Source organism: Phalacrocorax carbo, chromosome 15 (genome assembly GCF_963921805.1).
Source record: "Phalacrocorax carbo chromosome 15, bPhaCar2.1, whole genome shotgun sequence".
Lineage (NCBI taxonomy): Eukaryota > Metazoa > Chordata > Aves > Suliformes > Phalacrocoracidae > Phalacrocorax > Phalacrocorax carbo.
Genome location: NC_087527.1, coordinates 2300807 through 2322818, shown reverse-complemented (window position 1 = coordinate 2322818; position 22012 = coordinate 2300807). Strand labels below are relative to the sequence as shown.

Here is a 22012-nt window from a genome sequence, read left to right as displayed (position 1 = left end):
AAATAAATTAAATGAATTTGAAGATATTTTGAAGGAGAAAAGCAAATGTACAACAGAACTTCCAGACACCATAGCACTTGCCTGCATTTTCAAGTGCTGCATCATTAACCGTATAATCTCCTATCACATCTGTCCCTCCCCAAACTTTAAATTATCTCAGCTCCTGCCCCCAGCTTCTGTCTTAACTAAAACTACAAAGGATCAAACTCCCTCTCACCTTCTGATTTCTCCCCACTCCAAAATACTGCACCCAAAACGCCTCATTTTCAACAGGCATACTCCTTCACTTCCCCCACCCCATCCCCAGATGTCCCCTGTCATGGAGACACTTTGTGTTTACTCTGCTGACAGCAAGATCCTTCACACTGCAGAGCCGGTTCATTCTGTTCTTCCTCTGATGAGGTGCGTGACAGTCCCACGAAAACCTCTGAGAGGATACATCTGCAGCAACAGCGGCCTCTAGATTGGCCTCAGGAGCAAACCCCAAGCCTCTCCTGGATTTAAAAGCATCCTGGTTATGGTCACTTCTCTTATTTTCTGAACAGTCTGCTGCTACCTTCTGTAAGAGAGGGATTGTGATGTGCAAAATCTAAATTTACCCAAGTTCTAGGTTGGTCGGTCAGAGAAATACGGATTTTAGAAGTCAGGTCAAACTACCCACTGACCTTCTAATGAAGAAATACAATTTCACTGACAATGTAGAATTAGTTTTTACTGTAGTAGGTACTGAGGAGACAAGTCCTTTGCTAGGCACAAACTCAAGATTTAAGCTAAACTTCTATTACGTTATTTTATATTATTTTGACCAATTTCAACATTTTCACTCCATGATCAATACAGCTGCAAGGAAACTGGGAGGATCCAGGATTTCTATGAAGATTCATACAGTCTTGGAGCACTGGTTATGTACTTCAAGCTATGATACGTTTTTGGTTTTGACTTCTAATCTGATATCAAGAGCTCAAATATTTGTGTGCAAGTAGCAAACTAATAACACTCCCAGATAAGCCCTCAGGCTCCTAGAATTACTGAATAGTAGCAGTCTCACCTTCAGAGAGTACAAGGTGGCCTTCTTGAATTACCAGAACTCCTGATAAAAATCCAGTAAGACAAAAGAGAAATTCCACCTCACTTTTGAATATCTGAAAGTTACATTCTCATCTCTCAATGGCGCGAACTTAAAATAAATCTACCACAAAGCAGCAACACCCTATCCTATTAGATTGAGCTATGTGGAAGGACAGCTGCTCACAGAAGACCACTGGCACAGAATAAGAGTCACTCCCTTTCACCATGGAAGCAACTGCAAAAAGAGTTACAAGCCATAGTATTTGAAAACAAAAACCTATTTGCTGTCCCAATAACAGCTCATAAGAGGGAGTTTGGTCTCACTGAGAATTAATTCCCAGATTCATACAGGCTCCTTGTACAACCATAGACCAGCCACTAGCTCTCTCTTAAAACAGGACACTTTCTGTAAAATGGGAACTCCCTCCGCAATTACCTGCAACATTTATACTGAATATAAATTCCTCCAAGCGTGAACTTTAAAATATATTTCTACGTAGCCTAGCTAAATGTGGCAGTCATTGTAATAAATTAGCAGCAGCATGTCAAAAAGGACAAAGTTAAGTACTGATACTTAGCATTTAGCTGTAGACAAGGGCTTAATTACCACAGCAGCATTGTAAGGAGAAGCTAAGAGCAAGTTCAAAGCAACTGGAAACTTTCACTCCATTGTAAAAGTTGATTATTCTGAAATCAGTTGTATGAACAAGTCTTCTGCATCAGATGATAAAGCCTACTCTAACACAGTTTTTTCCCCTACCACTCACAGAACCCCCTCACTAGCATCAGATGCAGCCTAAGTTGGTTTTATTTTTTTCCAGCCATTGAATTTTCTTTAAAAGATCTGATCAGGGGATTTTCAGATATCACCTGATGTAAAGTAGCTGGAATTCTTTGCAAATATTTACAATAAATTAAGGGTTTGTGCCAAAGTACCAGATCACTACAGTTGGTAGCAACAAACTAAGGCACAGGCCTGCACTGCAGCAATCTATAGCTGGTTTTAGTTCCAAAGGAGAATATCAATTATATCAGCACATTTTCTCTTTTCAGATGCCACGTGCCCTTTAGCTGCAAAGCAGCTTCCATTCAATCCCAAAGCAGAATCAAAAGATGCCAACACAATCATATTAATATATCCAACATCTTGTTTCTGGCTGCAATCAGTACTCCATAGATGAGATGAAGATACAAAATCTGACTGTTATAACCAAAACTACTACGTATGTAAATCCATTCAAATCCCAGGTCCTTCTTGCTTTCCAAAAAAATGCAAATCCAACTCCCTGAAGCAACAAGAAAGTGCATCAGGTATGCATACAGTAGCAAATTTCTGCCCTAACATAGTTTAAGTTCACTACAAGAAGCACTACTGAAAAACAAACAAACAAAACAAACAAAAACAGATTTGTCAAACAGATCTTGGGAGTCTGAAGAAAAGCTCACAGGTAGCTGTTCCAGGAAACCTGCTCAGCAAAATGGCCATCACACATTTGTCACTGCCATGAACTTCTGGTCACCGCCAGAAGTCCCATCTGGAGAACATCCATAGGATTCATGCAGTAACCTGGTTGCCCCAGTTTAATTTTTGGCCAACAGTGCTCACAAAGCACAGCATCCCTGGGGCGCCCTTGCAGGATGCAGAAAGAGCTCAGCTTTACGCTGTTTTCAACACGGCATTGCACACCCATAAGCCTAGGCTAACTTACACTAAGAGGCAGCAGGAATCTTATGCTGCAGCTCTACCTACACCTAGTCTAGAGGAAGGGAGGATCCAAAGATTTTACCTGTGCTGGTACTGGATCAATGCGTAGATTTAAACTGGCCTTTTCCACAGAGTACAATTCAGCTACCCTACTATAAACACGCAGAACATGTACAGATTCAAAATGCTTCTTAGAAAAACCCCTGAAGTACATCTGCATAAATTCTTCTATTTGAAGACCACCAAGTCTCAGCACTGCATCATTCGTATCTCTGGTCAACAGCTGAATACGAACATTGGCATTTTAAAGTAGTGTTTTAAAAACATTTCACACACGTTATTGCTATATGAGTGTTACTCAGGAAGACAGAACCATTTCCATGGCATGTTAAGAATAACATAGCAGGCATTCATCCCACAGCTTGCCACGTGTATTTTATTAACCAACCACTGCACTGTAAATATGGCCAGTGACACTTACAACCGTGGAGCGTAAAATACTTTCCAAACCTGTAACTGAAATGACAGTATCAAGCTTAAAAATTAATACACGAGCTGAGCAGGGGAAGCCCCACCACTCTGCAAGAGCAGAACTATTAGAGTATTTTGTCACCAAGGATGGGCCAATACCCTAGAAGCACTAAGGGAAGTACAAGCAGCAAGGCCATCTCACATCTGAATGATTAAGACATTTAACCATTTATCTCATTTCTATCATCACGTTAATTTTACAGCCCTTTCAATCACACATTCAACACAAAGACTAAGGGAAGAAGAATCCACATGTGCACCACGAGGTGCAGCACTCCAAACACAAGCTCCATGAGCATCTTAATCCTCCCATCCTATCAGCCATCGCCAGAAGAGACCAGACTTACTGAGAAAGTAGATAAATTAACAGTCAAAACAAACACAAAATGTAAATCTCAAATGGTAACCCAAAACAAATGCTAAACAAACCTGGTAGATTTAAGGCTACACAGAAACCAAAACGTCCTTCAAAAGGCTGTACTATCTTCCAAAACAGGGACAGACAGAGCACAAGCGCTTTAAGGATGAGGAACAAGATGACCAGCACAAAAACAGAAGTACATAGAATTCATCTGAAGCACACTTTGGACAACCCATCAAAATATATCATAATTAATTTTAATTACAGGCCAGCAAATATTCCAATGCTCAGAAGCTATTCAAACATATTCCACAGCAAATTTTTGTTTGTTTTCTGGTACGCATTGGAAGTTTTAGGGGTTTGGGCTCTGGGTTTAAGTCCATCCGAACCTAGACAGCAGAGCTTCTTAACTATCTGCTCTAAGTTACACACTTCAGCAGATAAATTTGGCAGCCTCGCATATGGGTTCAAGATTTCCATTTGAACCACCAGAGGTTTCTTGATTCAACTCAGTAAATGCATCATTTGGTAAGTAAGTTAGGAGGGAGGATAAAACTCTAAAGCTGCTTCTGAAAACAGTGGAATATGCTCAGATTACTTTAGGAAGATTCTGGGAAAACTACAGGGAATTTAGCTACTGTTACATATGCTTCTACCTCTATTGGCCTGAAAATGCCTCTTAGCCCTATGTTTCCTTCCAGAGTTGGTTTATGCAACCAGCAATTGAAAGCATTTGCCACCAGGTCTTTCTTATTTAATATCAGACAGTGTAGATTTTAATGCCGCTTCTTAAGCAGAAAGTGTGAAAGAGCCACCACAAAGATATTTGCAAAGATAGGCAGAGCCTAACGTGAGCTCTGTGAATGAACTGGTCTTTGGGGAAAGAAAAAGACAGTGAGAGCAGCAGATCCTTCAAGATCAACGTGAAAAGAGATGTTTTGGTGACAGATGAAAAACCAATGTCTAGGATACACCTGTTCTGTTGACAGAGGAAACCTTGCTCCAGATTAGAAGTCTTCAGACTTTCGCAGCCAAACTGACTCAGCATGAGACAGTTTAAAGCAGTAAAAAACCATAAAGTACATGAGGACAGAAACCATATTTCCCCCTGTACCCCAATATGGCAGCATTTCACCGTCATGTCAGCACCACACTGTTTATTAAAGGTTACCATGAGCATTATCTACCTCTGTTCTTTCCTTCCCAGAATTATAGCAGGGTACCTTCCCCTGTACACGGAAAGCTTTTCATCTCTCTGATCATCGCTGGTTTTAAGAGCTGTTGTGACAGGTCAGCAGATACGGACAGTACTTAACCTCCAAATGCTGTTTACTAGCCTTTCTGAAATGAGCTGATGGTTTTACAGCTATTCCTGACAAAGGGCAGCAACACAATTTGTGCAGCTGGCAGCCTAACTAAAGACCAGGAGACGCCTCAGGATCCCCAGGCTCTCTCTTGTTACCAGACGTTGAATGATACTACCCAGTGCATACTACTGCCGCTTGCATGATACTTACTGTGGCAGGCAGAGGGCTTTCATCTGTGAAAAACTTCCTTAATTTTCTTTAAGAAAGCCTGGAATAAATACTATCAATACTGCAGCAAACGCACATGGCTATGCACTTGACTTGGGAATTGCTGAGTTTTGGTAGTCTTTAATGGCATCTAATATAGGGGGGAAGAGGCAGGGAGCCAGGAAAACATTGCTTTACGTGTTTGGAAAACTTGTTATTTTTAACAGTGCATTTTAAGACCAGCAAGCCTAAAGTAAATCAGTTAGAACATTTTCTTTCATCGGTGTTCTGATAGCACACCAAGAGCTTTCAGAGGGTGGATAATGTAGGCCAGTGCAGCAAAACAGACTGATCCCAGGAAGGAAAGCTCACCCACTGTGGCAAATATCAACATAGGAAGGGTAAGTTTATTCATCCATTATGCTGAAGAGCTTAAAATGGAAACATTCTATATGTCTCTTTTCAGGCTAGGCTGAACAACCGAACAAAAATGAATCACTACTACAGCAAGTGACTGGAAAACACACTGATGGAAACTGATGGTATCTTTTGCCTCTCCCTCCTACCCATGAAAAAGTCCTTATGATCACATTGATGCATGTTTTTGCAAGGAGGGAGCAAAACCAAATCCTTTGCTATTACTCTTTTCTTGTAATGAAGGTTCTATGTTTCTCCAGCTACAGAGGCTAATACATAAGGTCTCACCTTTCACTGCAATCCCTGCCATGCTTATATTCTTAGCTATAGATGCACAATTGCAAAAAATCAACAGCAGATAGATACACTTACAAAATGCATCACACCCAGTCCTGCAGCTTTGGAGGTTTAAAACAACTTAAAGGTTTAATGAAGAAAATTGTGGTGGAGAAGTCATCTATGTTCAGTGCATTTTGGTATGAAAAAAGAATTTGTCAAAACAATTAAACTCACAGCTTAATTTACCAACATTCTGATTAAAAAGAAAAAGATTCACATTCACAATGAGATAGTTAGAAGCTAAAAATAACCGGCCAGCTGCAATTCCCACCTTATGTGGCTAGGCAGAAGTGCTGTTCTCCCCCTCCGCAAGCGTACACACACACTCACTTCCTCCTTCATTGCAACATCAGAAGCTGAACTTGATGCTAACAAGCCACAAAGTCCTCCCCAGAATTTAAAGTCACGCCTCAGTAATTACATAAAATAAGCTCTCAGTACAACTGGTTAAAAAAAATAAAAAAAACCCCAATTTACTCACCTTCAATTGTGCTTTTAATTCCAAAATATTTTGACTGGTCATAAAATAGAAAAACAATTTTCACTTCTGAGGTTTGCTCCCTCCACCCAGATGTCTTGATAAAAAAATTTTTTAAATCTCACTATAGAACATCAGCATGCGCATTTATCTCGCAGCTATGCCAATACAGGGATCAAACTGTGTATTTGATCTTCACTTTTTGTACGTAAAACATAAGGGAGGATAGTGATAGTGGGTGAGGGAGAAAAAAAAAACCAAAGGAAACCTAAGATAACTTAAAAGAAAAACCTCAATTGTGCAGATGTCCCATTCCAACAGTGGTCCTAAACATCAGAATAATATACGAAAGCAGGAAAGACCCTCCAAAATCTTCACAAGCTTTCAGTAAAAAGGCAATGCGTTCTTCCCTGCCCTGCCTGCTCTAACAAAGAAGCGGCATGCACAGGTTGATGAACAGAAAACCCCTCTACATTGCAGTTTTCTTCTGAGAAGACTGAATAAATGATACGACAGTTATTAAAAAAATTTTGTGCTCTTTATTTGTGGGCTAAATAAAAACCCACTTGGACCAGGAGATGGCTCCAGGTCATGCAGCTCCTATTAACTGCCCTCCAGAGGGAACACTACCTGTGAGGCACAGCAGCCTGGGCAGGGTGTGCCACATACCCAAACAGTAACGAAAATCTTCCCTATTGCGTATAAATGCAACTCCCTGGCCACCAGTTAACCACCAAAGTGCAAAAGCCTAGTTTTAAATACCCTGGTTCTTTAAAAACCAAGCCATCCACCACAACTCCTCCTAGCTGCCTGCCCCAACTAGGGCAGACCCCTGGTGACTGGAAGGACAGCCGTCTGCTTCATTAAGTCAGTCTGAGCTTTGCAACAGTTTTCTTAAATCAATCCTCAGCTGGGTGGAGGTAGATTCCACCCTACATCCCCTTCTACTAACAGTAGCAGCAAACACTTGTGGTTCTGCGATGTTAGCAGTCAGCACTAGGAAGTTCCTTCTGCCGGGCACCCAAGATGAGAGCAGTAACTCTTCACGTACACAATCTTACCATCTCCTACGCAGCTTTCAAGCTGCAGGGATACAAAAGCACAGGATACCAAGAGAGTTTCATCCAGACACTGAGTGTTCAGCCGAACTTTGCAGGAGTTCTTAATTTATGATCGATGACACAAATCAAGCTGTCCTTTCTGTTTAAGGCAACCGGGAAGACAGAGATCATAAATATGAAAGCTCTTTGACTTCCTCTATATACACCCTTGAGACTCTTACCCACAACTTCACCGACAACGGCTGCAAAAGCTCTTTGGATGGGGAGGCCCTGCCACCAGAAGCCAAACGTTCTTTAACTGAGATGTTTTATTCTTTACACATTCACCACAAATTCTCTGGATGGCTTTGGAAACTGGGTGGGCTTAGCAATGCTTGGAAGGATTTCTGCTGTGCTGCACTGCTTACCTAAACTAAAGATCTTCCTAAAGAAAAAAGGCAAACAGAAACAATCCTCATTTGTATTAACAAAACAAACAGTCTATTTGAAGAAAATTAATATGCTTTGGTGGATTCTTTTCTAACTTAAGGTTCTTGGTTATATACTGCAAGTAATTCACACACTTCAAGAACAAACAGGACTTAAGATTAAGAAATAACTTTTCACCTTAACATGATTCCTGGTATACAGTGCCATGACCTGACATTTTAGAAAGCCACCGTATACCTGAAGTATGAAATAAAACTCTGTGTTTGGCAACCAGTGTTATCATCTTCCAGTCAATATTCTTGTTGCCCATGAGACAAGCATTCTGCCTGGGGTTTTCCCCAATTCTTAAGGCAGCAGTATTTTTCCATGTAGGCTATGAAACACTGAACAACTAACATGCAGCAAAATAGCTTTTCCTTGTTTATATGACATATCTGAACACAAAAACATTTAAAAAAAAAGCAGGTGCAAGTAATATAACCACCAAACTTGGGTTTCCTAAGAAAGTGCTTCAGAAAACAAGGTAAAATATAGTGAAAGGGGGGCGTGTTAATTCTGATTCAAGTCTTCCCCTGCAGTTTGCAGCTCAGGACAACACAGATGCTGTTAGACCCAGCTAACGCACAATGAACAGAAAGTGAAACTTGCTAATTTACTCCTTAACTTACACCAAAAAATAAAAACCCCAATACCACTGTTGAGTTGGGGGTTTTTTTTGTTGGGTTTTTTTGGGATTTTGTTTTGTTTTGTTTTTTAAGCAAGGTAACTCACAGTATAATTTAGTAGTACTGCTCCTACTTCCCTAGGAGGAAGTTTCTACCTTCCAGCCCCCTGCTCATTCCACGCCTGCCTGTTCCTACCCCCAAACCACTGGCTTTGCTACACATGGCTATTTTGCACACTCTGGTAGCATAAGGATTTATGACAACACAACTCAGTGGGAGAAAGGAGAGGCTAAAATTAAGAGCTGGTTTTAATTCAGCAGCAACATCAGCTGAAAATTCATGTTAATTTACAGACTCATGATTTAAAATTCAAAGTCAATCAATGCCATGCTCCCAAACCCCTGATCCCTACCTCATCAAGCCCCATGTTTCAATAGGAATCTGAGTTGGTATTTTTCTTTCAGTCAATACATTTCAAATCTGTCAAGACACAGAAAACAGCTTCCACAGGTAATCATGAAGAGATGAAACTCCAAAGACAAAAATATCTGGGTTTAGACCTCTGTTGTCAGGGCTGTATCTTGACTTTCAAATACATGAGTGTGGCACTGCTGAATTTTAAGAAAGTTATTAAAGTTTAATAAGATACCATTGTTAATGACTAACAAGATTATTTAGATTCAGAAAAAAAAAAGCTGATAACTAGCCTTTCCTAAAATGAGTTTTCTCCTTTTCTTGCATAGTTGCTTATTATAATGGTGGCCAGAAGGGAGAAAATTCTGACAGATATTTTATAAACATACTATCAAATGAGTTTTTAAAAACTACAACATAAGCATTCACACAAAAGTTTCACAGGTTGTCAAAAGACAACCTGAGCTTGAAGATTGCCAAATCTTAAGAGATTTTTAATATCTGGTTTACACCGTTTAATAGTAAGTACTAAAATTTCTGTTGCCTGATAATTTTTTTAATGTTTTGTTCAATCTACAAAGTAAAAAACATGGCAGATTAAAAGAGTTAGGCTGATATACTAGATATTCAGCTGACTTTTTGCTGTGTTTCTTTCAGCAAGAAGGTGCTAAGGGCTCACTAGTGGCAGAATAAGCAATCATCACAATGTTAAACTGCCAAAATTCACTTAGGCTATGGCATGACCTGCATGCAAAACCAGCCGTGAAATAGAAATGAAGTGCTCAAGGCAGACTCAAAAATTAATGCATATGCTTTAGTTCTACTCCAGACCACTGCAGCGCTCCAGTATTGCAGCAGTCTGTATCTACCCAGGATAATTGAAGGTGAAGCCAGGAACAGCTACTATCATAGCTGCAGCTATTAAGACTCCTTAATGAACAGTCTAACAATAACCCAGGCTTAACCAGTTCTCTCACTGAGAGGGCCTTAACCATAATAAGCCCCTAGAACATTCCTAAAGTGTTTTCCAAAGATCTCACAGCATAAGACTAACAACTGTGCTCTCACAGCCTTGTGAGGCAGGTATTAGTCAACCTTTTTTTTTTTTTTAAATTTAAATACAGATAAAAAAACTGAGACAGAAAGCTAGCAACGACTTCCCTGTGGATACGCAACTGACTAGTTGCATACAGAATCCAGATCTTCCAGATTCCAGGCATGTCATCAGCCAAAAGGCCATCATTATGAAGAAAGAAATTAGTCTGGTCTTATAAATAGCATTTGAATATAAGCCTTCGTAAAATATTTGCAAGGAGTTGACCTTAAACACCAGCAGAGCTGCACTGATAGCCTGGGGCTCCAGGCACCAGCTTGCATGTCCACAGACCAGGGTTCTTGTCCCTCTGCCTCTCTGGATGTCTCCAGAGCCTGGATCCAACACAAACCACAATCTCATCTGACCACCTCTGGCTGGTTTGGGCTCAGCACATCTAGAAACAGTTAGATTGCTCAAAAATATAAACAATGTTCTTCTAAAACACTCGGGTGGCCAGGATAAAGAAAATAAAGAACAAGCCTTTAGTCAGCAACTTTCTACCGCTTTATTCTAAGGCACTAAGTTTAGTGACAGGAAGCTCACAGTAACATACAGCTGGAAGCCTGAAACGTAGAAAAGGTCCCCAATAGACCTGAAATTTGGAGCACTTCAAGGAAACATTCAGCCAGCATTTAGGATTTGAACTGCTCCTATTGCATATCACATATTTACTTGCAATTTCTGCAGCTTTCAAATGAATAAGTTAAGTATACTTTGGTTTATGTCATGTTCATATGGTGACTACATTTCCTGCAGCAAAATGCTAAGCCCAATCCTGATTTTGTACCAAAAAGTCTTCTAATCTGCTTCCGTAAGAGTATAACATCATTTGAAATTACGTACTTTCCGGGAAAGCGACCCTAAAATACAAATTTGGAAATTGCAAAAGCAGAGTTGAAGTAAACAAAAAGTAAAAATAAGACTTTGTGGAGTAAAAAAGTAATTCCAGTAGTTACTCATTTATTCTGGTTTTAGATACCTGCATTACTACCTCCTGCCACCTGGGCAACCAAGTGCCGAACGCAACCTTTACGACCATAACAGGAGCTTTTCCTCTATGGGAAGAGCTGAAAACAGAAAGCTTGTTATCTTCTGTGGGGATCCTCCACAGAGAAAAGACACCACACAGAAATGTACACAAGCAATTTTGAGAAACGGCTGCCCAAGTGGAACAACAAGTTGGAACGTTTTTTTGTTCCCATTCCTCACTTTAGGAGCAAAATGTGGTTACAGGCAGGAAAGTAATAAAACCCTCCTATTTTTGGCTGGCTGCTTCCCAACGTAAGACTCCTGACCACGAAAACATGAGCCTCTAGCACTTCAGCTAGAGACTCACATCTCTTAATGCAAAAGCAGCAGCAGAGTCAAAATTCGCTACATTCTCCACAGGATGACAAAACTCCTTGCATTAGTATGCATTAAAGCACCGCCTGACTGTGGCAAAGCAGATGAGACCTGACTCTTAACAGAGACTGTTTCCATCCCAGCTCACATTTAGGTCTCAATTATCTTATCTGCTCTGCCACTCGCATACTTTCCAGATAAGAAATGTTTTTCCCCTCTTTTGAAAGAGGCTTAATGTTAAAACTGAAACCACAACCAAGGTTAAGATTAAAAATGTTATAAATAAATTAAAATTCATTTGACGCTAATACTTCTTAAAAAATATTCTATGCACAGGTTAAAGCTGGGAACTAGAGTTAATTGACATGCTGTGTAAGTTTTAATAACAGTAGTACATTCTGCAAGTGGAAAAGGAGTATTTTCTTGACTTCAGTTTGTTCACATGGTTTAGGTCAATGATAAGTGCATCTGAAGTTGAGAAACTGCTTAAGAGTTGGGAGGGAGGGAAAAAGCCTGTTTTCCTTCTCCAATCTATGACTAAGAATGAGGCAAGCGAAGGGAGGATCTAAGATCCTGAAGGCGATGGTAACAAGAGGTCATTAGTTAATTCCCTCAATGATAGATACTACTTCCTTTTATTAAATAACATCAGGTTTTAATGATGTCAAATCTTTTTTTTTCTTAAGCATACAGCATACTTAAACTTTACCTGAACCAGTCAAAATAAGCAAAGAAACACACAAGAAACCCTGCACTGATCGGCAGATTGTCATAAACAAAAAAAGTAAATAAGACTAATCTGATTTTTATGAAAAAAAATTAGAGATTTGAGAGCATAGAGATTCTTTCTTACAGATATCCTGTGCCTTTGGCCTAACAAAAGCAGTACCAAATTTGGCATAAAGTCTGTTTTAACCAGTACTTTAATGTTTACAAATAAATTAGAGTGAAGTTTTTGATTAGAAAAAGACAAACACAAACACCATTCTAAGGTTTACATGAAGGTTCCTGCTTATTGCTTAAATCACTTTTTAAAAAGATTAATCTTTGTACTCTTATGACCAACTATTTATTACCTATATTACTACAGCACCTGTGAGCTTCAGCTACACAGTAGTAAGACCTACAAAGCCACAGCAGAAGTGGTACCTGCTCTGAAGAGTTTATAATCATCTAGAAGATGAATAGTCAAGAAATGCAGGACAGCACAAGGAAATACACAGCTGCAATTTATGTTCTCTGTCACTGCACTTCAGTATGCTTTCCCTTGTGCACTGGAAGGATACATCATCTTCCTCCACACATCTCCCCCCCCAAAAAAAACCCTCAAGAAGCCATGTAAAGACAAAAAAACCCAAACACCAAAACACACATGGAAGATGTTTTGGCTAGTAAGACTGGAAGAAAACTATATATTTATGTTCTTAATACCCCTACTTCCCAGATAAGACAGAAAGGATTTAAGTTTTTAAGCTGTCATCCAAGAGAGCGAGACTGAACCGTAAGAAAATGAGCATCCCTCTGGGTGGCTAAAAGGCTAGGTGAACTGCCATGGCAGAGCTGCTGAGGCTGTACATTCAATGCTGTTTCAGACAGTCTTTAAAAAACAAAACAAAAAACCAAAAGCAACCCCATCTTCTTTAATGAAACACCCAGTGAGGTCACATATCCACTCCAGTGCTATGGGCACACACACGACTTTTGGAAGAATTCTGTTTTCATTTAAAGGAATTTAAAGAAAAATTTACTGCTACAGCACAGTAGTGCATCCAATACAAACCAGCAGCCAGAGCTGTTTACAAAGCTTTCTGCTCAGTGTTAGACTCAAAATCCAAACTCTTTTTACTGTGTAATAAATCAGTGCTCTGTGTTTAACAATTTTCAGCAGTGCCATATGCTACGTACACCCATATGTTCCATTACAAGGAAGAAAAATATCATCTCAACATGAATCATCAGTGACTATATTCTTGTAAATCTGGCCTAAACACTCACACCATTCAAGGGCATGCCTAAATAAACCTGATCAATTTTATGCCAGATTCCATGCAACAGATTCGCAGATCGCTTATTTAGAATTAAGGAGGAAAAAAAAAAAAAAAAAAAAAAGAGTTTTGATGTAGGAGGTGAGCACACTATTTGCATCTCTCCAGAAGCAGACTCAACTATGCACAAAATTTGGCACGCATTCATCAATTCCAATCTAATGAAGACATCCTGCTCATAAAATGATGATAGTATCTGTAGTCTTAACACCTTTCATCCTAAACTACTTAATGCATGTGAAAATACGTACACCACATACAAGATTCATTCCTCCCAGTGCTGAAAAGCAGTTACTCTGGATCATGGCATCTGCCAAGCTCTGCACCACAGTCACTCTGGGGAGTAGTTTGTGAGAAAAATAATAATAATAAAAAAAACAAAAACCAAAACAAACCCATGTATGCATTTTAGGCTGCAGGGAAATTCAGTAGGCAGCATATAGTTTCCTAGATGGGAGTTTATCTAGGACTTTGGGGTTAACATCTCCGTTCTTGAAGTGACAATTTCTTAGATGAAGTACAAACAGCTTTCTCTCTCTTCCCAAAGACGGTACAACCCACACCATAAAAGCTGCCTGTACCAAAGCAAAGTCGTGAAGGACTGAAAACAAGGCATGCCAAGGTCACCATTTGCCCTTCTTTTGCAGAATTACTTGGTCTCTCAGGTAACCCAGTGCCATAATTAACAGAGTGACAGCAGGAGGGGGTGCAAATGGGGGGCAATTCACTCGTCCAAAACTTCAAAGGCAACCTGATGAAGCTAGGTTCTCTAGCTTTGCCCAGTTAACCTCCATGATCCAACTGTGCCTAATTATACTAATATGCAGAAAGACAGATTGAAATTAATACGCCAAACAAACTGTGAGAATGTCCTTATTTGAAAGTCCTTTTGTAGCTAGGTAGGAAGGCATGCAACTGCGCGTTCCCACATAACTATTGGTTTCATTAAATTCAAAATAAACCAGAGTCCATTTTGGCCTAATATTCAGGGTGGGGAAAAAATAGTAGTTACATCAACATCAAGCTATTACCTGTTCAAGGGCATAAGTGCTTACTTCATTAACAACTCTGACAAACTTGTTTTGTAAGCTCCCTACATTAAATTTGAAATTTTCCCTGCCCTCACAAATTAAACTAACAATTTCTTACACAGAGGGAAAGTCCAGTGAGACAACACAAACACAAGGATGAGTACATAAACAAGAAAACTTCCAAACTGATCAAATCAAATGCATTCTTTGCCATCCCCAATAAGAACAAGCTTACCCAAGCCACCTAGACAACCTAATTTCAACAATTTCTTCGGATTTACTTATACAACTCATTTAAGAAAACAAACCAAAACCAAACTAGCAGTACTCCAAGGTTCTTAAATATGAGAGCAAAACCTACTGCTCTTTACAAATACACAGTTTCATATTTTCAACAGAAGTAAAAATTAAATACCTATCATATAGTTCAACAGATTAAAGACTACAGGTCACGTTAGAAGCATTCTCTTTAATGCCATAAAGTGGGACTTTATAAAGACTGAACAGGAGCTGCCACAATATCAGAAATACTTGGAGGGCACTAGGATTTCCACCATCCTTTGGTAGCTCAGGAGATGGATGACCACACCCAATTAATTTCCTTTAATTTCTATTTCAACTTTCGTCCTCATTAATTAGGAGCTGAGGTTCACAGAGATTACAGTTCCTGGCATGTAATACTGATGGTGCGCACTATACAATCGCACTTTGCGTGCTGTAATACCGCCAGCAGATCAAAATGAGAAGTCAGAACGCGTGCTACCTAAGTAAAAACAGGAAGAGATATTTCCTTCTTTTTACCCCAAATACCTAAGGAACCCTAGATTTATCAGTTCAAAACTTTCTAAAATATGTTTCACTCAATAAATTAAAACAAACCTACCACAGTGATTTCAGAGAGCGATAACAAGACAGAGTCAGGAAAACTCACTCAGCTACCCTTGAAAGAACTAATGAACAAGGAGGTGCAATGCAATTGCATAATGTTTATTACACAGCACTAAGCCAAAGGCAATCAAATAATTTTGATTTAATCAATGGCTTTCAAATAAGGAAGTAGCTTGAAAATAATCAGCATAAAATAAAACACTCTTTTGGGTTTACTACTATGATTTTTTCCCCCGTTGTGTAAAAACACACCTATTAAGAACTGAGCATTTGCTGAGATTTTATAAAAATGTACTTCTTGAATATCTTTGATACCAAAATTGCACTTCTACTCAAACTCAGTTTGCCGTAAACGCTGTGACTGAACAACAGAAAGGTTCCGTTAAAAGAACCTGAAATCTATCTTAAAACAAAAGGTCTGTTTTCTACTTAAAAACATGAACCTTAGACACTAAGGGCTTTCTCCTGTAAAATCAACAAATAAAATTGGAAGTGTTTCATGAACACCACCTCCCCTGCCATCTCCCTTAACCTGAACATTGCAGCATTTCACGAGGCTGCAGAACAACCTGGAACAAAAACCTGTGAATGGAGAAAACACCAAGTCTGCGATCCTGGTCCGAACTCGCTGATCCCACCCTGGGGGCAGCAGACTTCCCTGCTCTGCTCCCTGGCCACAGGCTTCCTGGGCAGCCTGTGTCAGCCCAGCAAACTCCAGGCTAGCCACGTACAAACAGGGTTTTCTCTCACAGGCAAGACAGCTGATTAGTCTGAAGGGACAGAACCCAGTTCTGTTAGAAAACCACCCCATCCTGCAACACATTATGAAAAATAAATATAGTAGCAAAAGCCAGGTGACACAAGATCCATATTTAGAGTGCACACAGGTAGAAATATCTCATCTTTAAAAGTTTTGACATGCAAGGATCCTTTTTAACTGATAATTAACAAAGGTAAAGTGAAAGGGAAGTACAAACAGAGAATCAGTATAAGTAATGCACCCACAGAAGAATGAGTTTACAATCTGAAAACCCTCATATTGGGCAGGGCAGATGGAAACAACCTAGCTCAAGTTTTCTTCAAATCAGACGCCAGAGGAAGTTACATGATGAGTTACAGGGTAAATAAGAAATTTTGATTTTACAAAACCTGAAAAAACTATACATTAACACAGATATGATCAGTTTGCAGCCTCACTGTGAGTGCATAAAAGGATTAAGTTACCAGATCTTTGTATGAATTTCAATGTTAAGAGAGTTTGTGAACAGGTATGTACATTTAAAACACTCCCTATATTGTTACATTACTCCCTGAGAACTCAGAATTAGCTAGGTACCAGAAGTAATACAGTTTTAAAAGGCATAAACAGAGAGGAACAAGCATGGTTTATTATTTCTCTCCACGAACAATCCATTATCAATGTAGAAATACCAACACATGTACTCTAATAAATCTAGTACAAGACACAAACTAATGACGAGTAGCAAGATAAGCGACATCACTCTGCAGCATTCCAAACATTTGTTGAAAATATGTAAGCAGGCCATGGAGAACAGATGGGAGTGCACTTATCTCACCCAAACACGGGCATCATAACTGCGGCCGACAGTGTCATACCCCTCCTGAGCTCTTACCCAGTTAACATCTGACCACGCTGTGTACCGTGGAACAGCTTCTGCAGGAGAGGTTAGGAGCGTCCCCCATTGATCCATAACCCTGAACGCTTCCATCCCCTTATTTAGACTGACAACCTATAAGGCTGGCGATGCCATTTGGAATTCTCCTGGACAGAAAGCGGAACTGAGCACGGCTCTCCCACAGCCTGGGTAAGTCCTCCTGCCTACCTGGGCGCACTCCGGAGGCTTCCACGCAGTGGGGAGGCCATACCAGCACCACCTGTTTTGCTGTTTCTAAACAAACATGGCAGCTGCTGCTAGACTGTGTGCTGAGCACGAGTACTCCACGTACCTACGGGATCAGTGTTCAGCTGCTGGAGCAGAACCCTGAGAACACCTTGGCTGCAGACAGCAAATCCGCACCGAGCTGCTCAATGCTGCCCACGCTAAGTGACCAGGGAAAACCTGGATGCTACCAGGGCTACTCAGTGGCTACTACATTTTAGAAGTGTAACAGTTATAGGACTTAGGGAATTAATTCCGCTTTGGTTCCTGGGGGGGTGGGAGGGGGATGACATGAGGAGATGTATATGAAAAACACAAAATTCTAAGGGCTTAGTACTTGCCTAGTGTCCTCCTTCTTTCTCCTTCCCACGCAAATATGAGTACTGCTAGATGACATTCAGCACCTACAGTAAATCATTTCTTGATGTCATTAAAAAGACAGACACATCTGTGAAGACCAGACCTATGTCATTGCTTCCAACTCAGTTTAAAGAAAGCTGACAGTAACCAAGCTCCATTTTTCACTTGAATTTCACTAGGTCAATACTAACGCCGTCGAAATTACTTGCTCACAAACAGCTCTGATGGGTAACCTTAATGGACAAACGCCGTTTATCCGAGCTGTGACAGCGTTCCGAGCTCGCAGGTGAAGGAAACGCAGTCGCTTTCCCTCTTCTCTTCACGTCTGCTCTCCCACCGAACCATTTCCCCCTCAACTTCCCACAGAGCTCGCCACGACCCCTGCAACCAAACGCGGGACAGCCCACCACGCAAGGGAGCTGCATGCCACAAGTCCTGCAAAAACCAGCATCAGCTGCTGGGGAGCTGCACCCCCCCTAGACCCCCCCAAGCCCCCAGAGCCGCCGCAGGAGACCCCCAGAGCCGGCCGGGGGACCCTCCCACACCCCCTAAGACCCCCGTAACCTGAACCCGAAGGCAGCCGCCCGGGTCCCCGAGCAGCCACGGGGGAGCGGGCGGTCCCCGGGGAGCCCCGCCGTGAGGCGCCCCGGGAACAGCCGGCACTCCCGGCCCGGCAGCGAGCGCCCCGCGCCGCCGGGCCAGCGACAAAGTGAATTTTTTTTCTTACTTTTTAAGCCCCCAAACCCGCTGCCAGTTGGCGCCCCCCGCCCCGGCGGGACGCGCCTGTCACAAGAGAAGGCGCCGCGCGCGCCCCCTCAGCCGCTTCCCGCTCCCCTCACGGCCGCCGTTCCCACTGCCCCCGCCTCTCACCTGGTGCCGGCCGGCGGCAGCGGGCCACGTCCGCGGCGCCCGGGAGGAAGGGAGGGAGGCGGGAGGAGAGAAGGCGGGTGTCCGCCGGCCCGTGTCCGTCCCCGCCGCTTCCTGCCACGGCCCCGCCGCCGCCCGAGGCGCGGCTCCCCCTGCCAGGCGCGGCCAATCGCTCGGCGATCGGCTCCACGGCCTGCCCGCCGCGGGCGGGAGGAAAGTGAGTAGGCATCGGCGCTCGGCTACACAGCCCGGCAGCTCGGGCCAGGCAGCGGAGTGGCGTCAGCCTCATCGATCATCCCCCATGAAGCATCGGCGCTCGATTCCGCCGCCTGCGCGGTCCCGCCAGGAGCGAAGGCCCCAGGGCGGCGGCGGCCGGTAACGGCTGGGGCGGGGCCGCCCCGCAGGGCCGGGGGGGGGAGTCGTGTCGTGTCGGGGCCTGCGGCGGGCTTGGGTGTGCGAGGGGCCGGGCCTGGGCCCGTGGTGCCGCCTCTGGGCTGTGAGGGGCCGACGCCCAGTAAAAAGGCGGCTCTGAGCCTTTAATGCCTGCTGTCAGGGTTGGGGGAGCTTTGACAGAGACCGCGTGTCCTGTGGCGGCAGGAGGAGATGCCTTGTAACAAAAAAAAGAGATCCTCTGGCTTAACAGTGGCGCGCCGTATAGAGGAAAGGCCTCAAAGGAGAAGAAGGAGCTTTAGCAGCGGTTAACAGGTCTGGATTAGGAACAGCTCAGAGCAGAGACAGGGAAAAGTGATTTAATGCTCTTTCTGCCACACGTGGTGGTCCCCTACAGCGTCAGAATCTAGAGGCAATCGCTCTTTCCTTTATCCCTTTAGAGGCTCACAGTGGCTTACTCTTTGATAGTTTTTTATTACTTTTTGCTAAGCAAAACTGAGGTAGCTGAGCTTTATCTTCTGCCAGTACCTCACACAACCTCATTCTACTAACTTGTTTCTGACAGCTATTCTCCTCCTGGGCTTTCTTCTAGGACCATCATCATGTAGCCCTTTGAAACTAAAGGTACAGAAACTTGAAAGCCATGTGTTCCAGGCTGAGGGTGTTGGTATGCATTCTGCTCTTCAAAGGCTAAGGTACTACATTACAGGGTTTCTCATTGCAGTCATCTAATTCATGCAATAAATGAGTTGCCATGATCTCTGTTTATAAGCTGAGCTTCATAACTTTTTTTTTCTCTATTTCTTACAAATGGGAAGAAAAACATGGTGAGCTTGACTTCTGTGCCAGCTGCTCTGTGAATAGCTGATGCTGACAAAGCAGGAGGCAGAAGTCTTTCTTCAAACTGAGTGAATGTATAGAAAACAATAAATGAGTCACGATGAGAAAAAACTGCTTTGATGAAAATGTGCCAAAAACAATAGCTTGAGAGAGAAGTGTAAACTTTCCCTGATAGTTCTTTGGGGTGTAGACAGTTAAGGGGTTTTTTTTGTGTTTGTAAGGGAAACATGGCATTCCTTAAAGCTGAACCTCCTCCCTTGGGTTCCTACTGAATGCCTGAGATGTGACAGCAGAGGGTGTCTCCAGAAAGCTAATATTAAACATGAAGAATTAGTATGGAGGGAGCAACAGCAAGTGAGATTCCAGTTTTGACCACAGAATGAGCTAAAAAGTCTTTCAGCAGCAGCTGTACACAGTTTCTTACTCACACACAGCTGCACGGAACTCCTGTTCAAAGGGTTCTCGTGTGCCCTCACGTTGGGAAATGCACCTGCCTGCTGCGTGATGTGTGAAAGGTGGGCTGCTCCGAAAGGGTGAATCGGCTTTGAGCAAACAAGGTGCTGAGGCAGCGTGATACAGGGTGAAATAAACTTGGAAGGGTAGCCTTGGTCCAGGCACACGTGCAACTAGTTTGCTGTCCACAGTGGTTGCAGGGGAGCTCGTGGGCTAAAGATGTGGACAGGTGGAAGAGATGCAGGCAGGAAACGGGGAAGAAAGGGGGGTAAATAGCATTTATAAAGCCTTAAGGGGGCTCTGGTTAGTTCTGGGAAAGGGTTTTAGCCAATCCCACCTCTATTTTTAACTCTGCGACTATGACTTTGGGAAAGTTATCTGAACAATTCAAGCCAGGTGCAAGTCTGCGGGGAAGGGACAAACCCATGGGCGCTGGGTGAAGCCTGGGCACCCGGTTGGCTCATGCGATGTGGCAGCCACCACCGCACCCTTTCCCGTTTCCCCTGTGGCCGCAGGCAGCCCTGCCAGCTACTGCTGCCCCGAGTGAGGAGAAGGATGGAAGAATTGCCTTCCAAGATGCCGATAACCGCTAGCACCTGGCATTACTTGGCAACAGAGAGATGGCGAGCAGCTCTAGCATTGTATCTCCCACATGCCAGGCCAAATGCCCTCAAATGGGACATTCCGCTCTGGGAACTGCTCTTGATAGTGTTGACTTTTAGCTGTGTCTCAGCCTCATCTCCTGTAAAAGGTAATATTTGCTTATGTAAAAAGGTATCGGCGTACTTTGCAAGGGTGTTCCAAGTTAAAAATTGTCAGTCAGGGCAAACAGATCTTAGGGGTGAGCTACAGGAAAGCAAAGTGCACACGCTGCATTATTATGATTCTTCTCAGAACAAAGAGCGTGACCTGGTGCTGCTCTTGGCAGCTGAATGCCCCGTTCAGCCAGTCTGAAAAAGCGCTGCAGTGTTTGAGTTCAGCTCTCCTTCAGATAACACCTATTCTGTTTCCTTTCTCTTGGTGAGATGTTTAAGGCATCTCGGTGAGACACTGAGTTGTGCATTTGAGGAATGCACCTCACAACTGTTAAGGTAAGCATTTAGCATGGCTCTGCTGGAGGCAGTGAGACCTGCTTCTTCCCAGGTGACTTATAGTTGCAGAAAAGGGCTAAATGAGATACTTAGTCTGAAATACCAACGGGAGGTATTTTCATATGGAGTGGGATCCTATATTTAATGGTTCTTTGCATGTGAATCTCACTGCAGGATCTATATCTTGGTCCTTCATTTTGTAGCAGTGTCTAGTCAGGAGGATAACCTGTATGCAGCAGATGTGTGACATTCATAGTGGGTTTGGGCGCTTTTTTCCACGAAAGCTACTCTTTACTGCTTCACCTGGGTGAGTGGGAGATCAGGGTACTGGGGTGGTACTTTGTTGAGAGCATAGAGGAATGGGGAAGTAATTTCTGTACTTAAAAAAAAAGAATAAATTGGAAAGAATAGTAGAAGTGTCATAACAGGTCCGTTCCAACAGCTGCAAGGTCCTGCTCCTCGCCCAGTGGTGTGTCTGTGCCCTGTGATATGGGTGTTTCATAGAATCATTAAGGTTGGGAAAGACCTCCAAGATCATCAAGTCCAACCACCAACCCAACACTCCCATGTCTCCTAAACCATGCCCTGAAGTGCCACCTCTACACATCTTTTAAATACCCCCGGGGTGGTGACTCCCCCACCTCTCTGGGCAGCCTGTGCCAGTGCCTGACCGCTCTTGCAGTGAAGAAATTGTTCCCAATATCCAACCTAAACTTAGCTGGCA

The 22012-nt window shown here is 42.6% G+C and overlaps 1 protein-coding gene and 2 long non-coding RNA genes across 7 annotated transcripts in view; 2 read left to right on the top strand and 1 right to left on the bottom strand.

Annotated features, from left to right (window-relative positions):
• Nucleotides 1-18717, bottom strand: part of TAOK3 (TAO kinase 3) — a 95319-nt gene extending 76602 nt beyond the window's left edge. For 2 of the 5 annotated variants that reach the window (XM_064466691.1, XM_064466697.1), the window contains exons 1-2: nucleotides 18518-18717; nucleotides 17629-17691 (exon numbers count right to left, since the gene is read on the bottom strand). The gene's annotated coding sequence lies outside the window, so the exon portion shown is untranslated. Of the gene's footprint in view, nucleotides 1-17628; nucleotides 17692-18374; nucleotides 18401-18517 lie in introns of those variants that run through there. The other 3 variants (XM_064466693.1, XM_064466692.1, XM_064466695.1) reach the window with 3 other exon arrangements.
• LOC135315869 (uncharacterized) lies at nucleotides 16963-18363 on the top strand. The gene is made up of 3 exons (XR_010375352.1): nucleotides 16963-17212; nucleotides 17314-17452; nucleotides 17827-18363. It is a non-coding gene; the product is annotated as an uncharacterized LOC135315869 (long non-coding RNA).
• Nucleotides 18718-18769: 52 nt separating the features above from the next.
• LOC135315868 (uncharacterized) lies at nucleotides 18770-21879 on the top strand. The gene is made up of 3 exons (XR_010375351.1): nucleotides 18770-18889; nucleotides 19497-19599; nucleotides 19723-21879. It is a non-coding gene; the product is annotated as an uncharacterized LOC135315868 (long non-coding RNA).
• Nucleotides 21880-22012: the final 133 nt, after the last annotated feature.